Source organism: Otolemur garnettii, unplaced genomic scaffold (assembly GCF_000181295.1).
Source record: "Otolemur garnettii isolate 467f Iridium unplaced genomic scaffold, OtoGar3 scaffold00083, whole genome shotgun sequence".
Classification (NCBI taxonomy): Eukaryota; Metazoa; Chordata; class Mammalia; order Primates; family Galagidae; genus Otolemur; species Otolemur garnettii.
The window spans coordinates 7,397,914-7,405,228 of NW_003852478.1; the positions used below are offsets into that span (position 1 = coordinate 7,397,914).

At 46.4% G+C, this 7,315-nt stretch overlaps 1 pseudogene; it reads right to left on the bottom strand.

The window, feature by feature from the left end:
• Window positions 1-397: 397 nt before the first annotated feature.
• The window catches only part of LOC111726851, a 13,407-nt pseudogene continuing 6,489 nt past the window's right edge, over window positions 398-7,315 (bottom strand).

Here is a 7,315-nt window from a genome sequence, read left to right on the forward strand (position 1 = left end):
CAGCTGTGACTCACTATATCCATAGGCCCTGCCTCAGAGCTCTTACCCCCCAGCGGCCGTCTGATGAGTCACCCCTGAAGAGGGCAATTGACCTGTTCTGCCTTGGGTACATATTTATGGAAAGAGAAAATAAGAAGGAACAATCTGGATTCCTGTGACTAAGTTAAAGACGACACTATCTAGGACTTGAACAGTGGCAATGAAAGACGTGGGTGCAATCAACTGTAAGTTATTTTTTATTTTTTTTCAAAAAATCATAAAAAACTTTATTTACAGTTGAAAACTTAAACATGATCTTAGGTTCTGAATCTGTGCTACTTCCAGGGTCTCTTGATCAAATGGGCAGCAGCAGGCAGGGCAACACGGAGGGCAGTCCACATTCTCTTACTTGAGAACATCACCCCAGCCATGGGAGGACTGGTTCATTATTGGTCTGGACTGTATTTCCCCACAGTGAGATCACCACAGGCAGCTTGGGCTTATTGATGGGGCCTGTGGGAACATTCTCAATCTTTCTCATCACTAGAAGTCCATCAATGATTTTTCCAAACACTACATGCTTTCCATCCATCCAATCGCACTTAGAGCAGGTGATAAAGAATTGACAGCCATTGGTACTGGGACCACTGTTTGCCATGGAAAGGAGGCCTGGAGCAGAGTGCCTAAGTTTAAAATTGTCATCTTCAAATGGCCCCTGGTAAATACTGGCGACTCCAGTACCATCTCCATTAACAAAATCGACACCCTGAATCATGAAGTCCTTTATAACCCTGTGGAAGGTGCTCCCTTTGTATCCTGCTGGAACCCCATCTTTTCTGAATTCTCCAGGGCAGAATTGCCTAAAGTTCTCCGCTGTTTTAGGCACAATGTCTGCAATAGGCACAACATCTGCAAAGAGCTTGATCTTCATGCGGCCAACTTCCTGGCCACCAGTGCTGACATCTAAGAACACTACAGGGTTAACACCATTCCTCCAACCCGGAAGCAGAAGGCTAGGGTGTGCTTTAAAATAGCTAACAGAGTGGAATTGGAATGTTCCTTACACAAAGAAATGGTAAGTCCCTGAAGATACCCCAACACCCTGATTTGATTAATTCACATCATATGTGTGTTTCAAAATATCACAAGTGCCCTATAAAGATGTACAATTATTATGTGCCCATGATAATTAAAAATTTAAAAAATAGAAGTGGGAGGCCCAGAGACAGCAGATGTCCTGTGGGAGAGCTGCTGAGCATCTAGGGTTCTGGCCATCATTCATTCATTCTACTCCTGCATTCATGTATTCACTCAACCACTACCCATGGATCAGAGATGGTGCTAAGGTCTGTGGACACAGCAGGCAGGAAGACTTACAAGGCAGCGGGCAGGTGGATATTGAGCAAATAATTACAGAAATGTAAAGTATTTGATTTGAATTTCTGATATAAGCTCCAAAGGGATTTTCAGGGTGCTTTAGGGAGGAATTTGACCAAACTTGGGGGTCCTGGAAAGATTCACTGAACAAGTGACATGTTAGCTGAATGGCTGCTCAGGCCGGGCAGGAAACAAGAGTTTTCTGTGCAGAGGAAACAAAGCATCTCACTCTTCCTCCCTGGCCCCTTCTGCAGCTGGCATCATGTTGCCATTTGTCTGATTGATTGTTCACTCTCTGTGTCCCCATCCAGACTGTCCACCCCAAGAGATGAGGGGGTATATGGAACTTGGCCACTGCAGCATCTTCAGGATCTGCAGCAACCAGCCACCTAAGTGGAAGCTCAGAAGTGGGAGGGAATGTGGGGTATTTGAGCATCTGAGAGGACACCAGTGTGGGTGGCACAGAGGGGACAAAAGGTTCAAATAGGGATGGAAAAGTCACCATGGGTCCTGTGGTCCACGTGAAGCATTCGAGGTTCTGTCTGAAGAGCAATGGGAAACAACCAAAGGTAAGAAGCGATGAGAACAGATTTGTGCTTTAAAAATACTATATTGGCTGCCATACAAAGAGAGGTTGGAACAGAGCCAGAGAGGACAGGGGAAGATTGACTAGTGTGGTCCAACAAGAGAGGACAGGGGAAGATTGACTAGTACGCTTATGGAGTGGTCCAGGTGAAACACGAGGCTGTCTTGAATTAGGGAAACGAAGAGAAGTGGATGGACTCAACCAAAAAGACAAGTAGCCAGCAGAATGGTCCGAGGATCGTAGTAAACACTTCTTCAAAATAATATGCAGAGGCCTAAAAGCAGAAGAAAGGATGTTCCGCATCCCTAACCCCAGGGCCATACAAATCAATACCATAGCAAGGTACCATTTGGTAGCCATTGGAAGTATAGAATAGAAAGAAAGAAAGTAAGTGAGGGCTATCATGTGGAGAACTGCAGCCCTCACACACTGCTGCAAGGGTGTGAAACCATGCAGTCCCTTTGGAAAGCGGCCTGGCAATGTCTGAAGTGTTAGACACAGAGTCACCATGTCACCCAGCAATGCCACTTCCAGACGTACACGCAAGAGAAATGGAGACATAGGTCCACACAAAAAGCCATGCACGGACATCCATAGGGACATTATCCATAACAGTCAAAATTGGTAACAAGCCAAATGTCCATCAACTGGTGATAGACAAATAGAATTTATCTATATAGGCTGGGCTCAGCAGCTCACACCTGTAACCAGAGCATTCTGAGAGGTGGAGAAAGGAGGATTGCTTGAGCTCAGTTGTTTGAGACCAGTCTGAGCAAGAATGAGATCCGATCTCTACTAAGAATATGAAAAACTAGCCGAGTGTTGTGGCAAGTGCCCATAGTCCCACTACTTGGGAGGCTGAGGCAAGAGGATTGCTTGAGCATCAGAGTTTGAGATTGTTGTGAGCTATTATGATGCCACAGCACTCTATCCAAGGTGACAGAGTGAGACTCTCTCTAAAAAAATAAAAAATAAGTAAACAAACAGCAAATAAAATAAAATAAAATGTATCTACACCACAGAATAGTCTTCAGGAATTAAAAAGGGATGGAGTACTGATATGTGCTACAATTTGGAATAACTCTGAAAATGCCCTGAGCGGAAGGAGCCAGACACAAGCTCTATCTGTAATCCTGGCCCCCTGGGAGATCTGGACATGTGGGTCACTTGAGCAAGAGCAAGATTCCATCTCTACTAAAAATAGAAAAATTACCCCAGGCGTTGTGGTGGGTGCTCGTGGTCCTAGCTATTTGGGAGGCTGAGGTAAGAGAATCACCTAAGCCCAAGATTTTGAGTTTGCTGTGAGTTATGATGATCCCACGACTCTCTACCCAGAGGCAACAGAGTGAGACTCTGTCTCAAAATATCTGAAATGTTCCCCATAGACTAAGGTGACCAGACGTCCCACTTTTGGCGGGACGGTCCCAATTTTTAACAATTTATCCCGTGTCCCGCGACGTTTTAAAAAAGTCCCAATTTTTGGAAAGAATGCATGACAAGCAAGGAAAAGGCGGGACAACTGGAAGGGAATATATGGCTGCTGAAAAGGTTAATGTAACTCCATTTGGGAATGAAAAGGCTAATGTAAACTCCCTACTCTGCTCCTGGGCAAGGTTGCCCAGGTGGACTGGTACCCAACTCCTTTAAGCCACAGGCACCGCCCTATACATATATTTTTTTAATGTATTATATTTGTAAATTGTACTTATGTTGAAATTAAAAACATATATATTACAATAACAATACTGTTTTTGAGTTCTATGAAAAATTTTGTTGCTCCACATAGACCAAATTTTTAATTAGGAACACACACCCCCACCCTACCCCCACCCCCGCCTCCCGTCAATGGTGTCCCGCTTCACCAATGTTAAAATCTGGTCACCTTACCATAGACACATCTACAGAGGCAGAAAGTAGATTAGTGCAAAGGCCGAAGGGAAGGAGAAAGTGACAACCAGCGAGAAAGGCACAGGGGTGAGGGCGGGAAAGCTTAGAAGAGAAAATTTAAATAATAAATCTGAGTGTTTTGCAAACTTGTCTCTAGGAACCTGACTAAGTGGTTGCCCATGAGAAGCCTCTACTTTGAGCTTGGGGTTCGAAGGTTGGAGCCTTGAGAAAATCCCCTTAATAGTTACAGCTTGGTTATTTAAACCACAGTCCAGCAAGGGAAATAATTCCAAGCCTTCCGGGAAGCACTTAAACTTAAAGACCCTCCTATCTGCTGTGTCGTTAGGGGACCAGTGTGGCAGCCATTAGATCAACTTAATAGACTTTTATACGGCATTTATCAGCATCCGCATGGTGGTGATACCGTACAGAAACGCCCGCGGAGATCTGCAAAGCATGTGAGCAGTGAGAGTGTTACCCATGAGGGGCGCAGGAGAGTCAGAGGCCGCTGATAACACATTAAATAATAACAGCTCCCTCCCCCAGGCAGGCCCAATCCATGGCAGATGAGAGGGTCTTTAAAGTTTAACTGCCCCACTGGAAAAGTTAGGCCATTTCTTCCCCAGGGCAAGCAATCGGAGAAGGGACAAACCATCTGAGGCAGGCTCACGGATTAGAAGGAAATGTCTTTCCATGAGTGGCATGGTGTGAGATGTGTATTTTTGTTAATTCCTTTCTGTCCTGAGGGCTGGGGATGTTCTGCGATGTTTATGTGGCTCGAAAGAAGGGCTGGGAAGAATTAGGGGCTCCCAGAGTGAAGTGGCAAGAACTGAGGGTGGTGGGACTTCAATTTAAGGGGAAACCAAACCCAAGGGTCCAGAGACATCAGCAAATGGAAAAGAAAGGCAGGAAGGAGGGAGGAAAGGTTGAGTGGAGTTAAGTTAGGATGGGAGGGCGGGCAGCAGGAGTACTGGTGGAAAATGCGAAGCTTTGTGAATGAGTGGCCTCTAGAACCTTTGGAGTTGCCTGACAAAGTCGGGGCTGGAAAATAGTTCAAGCCTGGAGAGAAAAACAGGTGGGATCCTATTACCCCGAAAGCCACAGAATCATTGGTTCTTGAAGCTACCTCAGAGCTCTCTGGTTAAACCAAGGGCCACAGAGGTGACATGTCCCAGAGCTGTGAGGGGCAGGAATCCTAGGTCCAAGCCCCAGCTCTGACTGTTTTCTGTCCTGGAGGAGAGGGTGGCTGTGGTTGCGCAGATCAGCCCTTGCCTGGATGACTCAGGGGTGAGTTCTCAGGCTACAGGCCACTTTCTTGAACAACTTTCTTGGTGATAGGATGACAGTCTAGTTTCCCTCTTCTTAACTTAGTCAATTATCTAAACATAGGTGGAGAGGGTGGGTGTTTTTTCTTGAGCTCTCCAAAAATGTTAACATCTGTGGTGTGGACTCAGAATCATGAGATATTGACAAAAGGAAGCATTTGGAGAAAAAAATAGCAGGTGCAGAGTGAGGTTTCCAAAGTGCTCTTGTTCGAGTAGCTTTGGGCCGCAGGCTCAGTGAGTGGGGCTCGCGGGATTTCTCTCCGGGTGAGCACTGCTGTCAGTGGAAACCTTATTTTCATGGAGCGGCTGGCTTGGGGCCAGCACAGGCTTCAGTCCACACATATTATCTAGTCCCAGTGTGCAGAGAGCTGACACTTGGCTTCAGCGTCACAGGCACTGCTTGGCGTAGGCACTGTTTTAAGGTAAAGCTGAGTCAGAGATGAGATCATTTTAGGCCTGAGAAGGCAGAACAATATTGGTTGTGTTTATTGTATTTCTCAGTCATGTCTGCAGGCAAAGACATCAAACTGGAAAAAAAAAAAGGAAAAACAAATTTCATGCATGCTACAGAGCACTAATCTGTGAGGTCATATCCTCAAATCACTAGCGTCAAACCTAGGTGACAATGTGACACACATGCTACAAATTGGCTGGTGGCCTACAGGACCACGGGAGGCAAGCAGAGATGTCACTAACAGTTTCCTGGCTCTTCCATTGGCTGCTGTGTGTGGTTTCATATTGACCCTGGATTTAGTGATCTTCTCATGGCTTTAGCTGGCCTTACTCACACAAGCGTGGCGGGTTTGTTGATAGAGAGGTGGATGATCCTTATTGAAAAGAGAATGTGCTATCTTCCTGAGATGAGTAGGGTCCATGGCCTAGAACTTTCTGTCTCTGGAAACCCCGGAGGAGCTCAAGTGGCACAGAACATAGGATTCATCTTTACCACCAGAACAGGAATACAGGAAGAGTGGAAGGGAAGGATGAAAGAGCAGGCGGATGGCAGTGGGAGAAGAGAACGTTTTTCTTAGCATCCAGAAAGGAAGATAATCTCAAAACCCAGGGCACAGGAGGTAAATTCAGGTCTGATGACTTAATGAGAGAGGGAAGAGGTGAGGTATTCTAGTAGTTGCAAGATGGAAAACATGAATAGGGGGATTAATTATCTAATGGATGGAGAGAGAGAAGTGACTAGAATGGCTTCTTCAAAGGGAGCCGAAATCCAGAAAAACAGGAGGAAGCAGTTTCTTAGGGGGGGTTTATAGAGGCCACAGTAAGAGCAAGCAGGGGTCCCTGAAGATTGAGACAACTGTCCAAAGTGGTCTCACAGATAGATTTGAGAAGGACTGACTCAGGCTTCACATAAAACAGAAGTACTATGGGAGGTGTGTCTGTGGTTAAGGTACAGGAGCACACAGGTGTTGTCTGTTACCTGCGATTCACAGTCCAAAATCTTACAGAATTACTGCTTTAAGGGAAGGTCTAGCAAAAGCGTAACACCAGCAGACAGCCAGACAGGTCAGAGGTAGATGTTGGTCTAAGAGGACGACGTCCCCCAGGAGGGACCATCTAGCTCAGGGAGGGGCAACGGATGAGACTGGTACCACGATTGTCTTTGCACTCATTGATTTTATGTCTCTCACTAGGGAAGACCAAATATGGGAATATGTGAGAAGACACAGGTAGGGCCATGGGGAAGAGGAAGAAGGAGGGGAGGGGAGGAAGGCACTTAAACTCTGCGATGAGGCAGGTCTTCACAGGGAGAGGGAAGGAAAGCTTCAGGAGTGGGATAGACGGTTGGAAACTCAGGAGCAGGGTGACGGCAGAGGGACGCAGCCATCGATGTCCAGCCCAGGGATCTGCCAGGGGTGGGTCTTCACTGGAAGCAAAGGTGAAGGGGAGGGGGCTCTCCCAGGAAGCAGACTTTACGGGCTCTGCAACTCTGTCACAAGAGACGAGAAATGCACCATAGTCGTCCAGGAGAAACTCACAGCTCCAAAAGAATCTGGGCATCAGTGTCCCTTAGAAACCTTCCGTTCATGACTAGGACATCAGGAACGGCACACTCAAAGGAAAATACAAACTCAAGGGAGGAAAGGGAAGAAAAGGGATGTTCTCATGGGAGGAAAGGGAAGTTCTCATGGGAGGAAAGGGAAGTTCT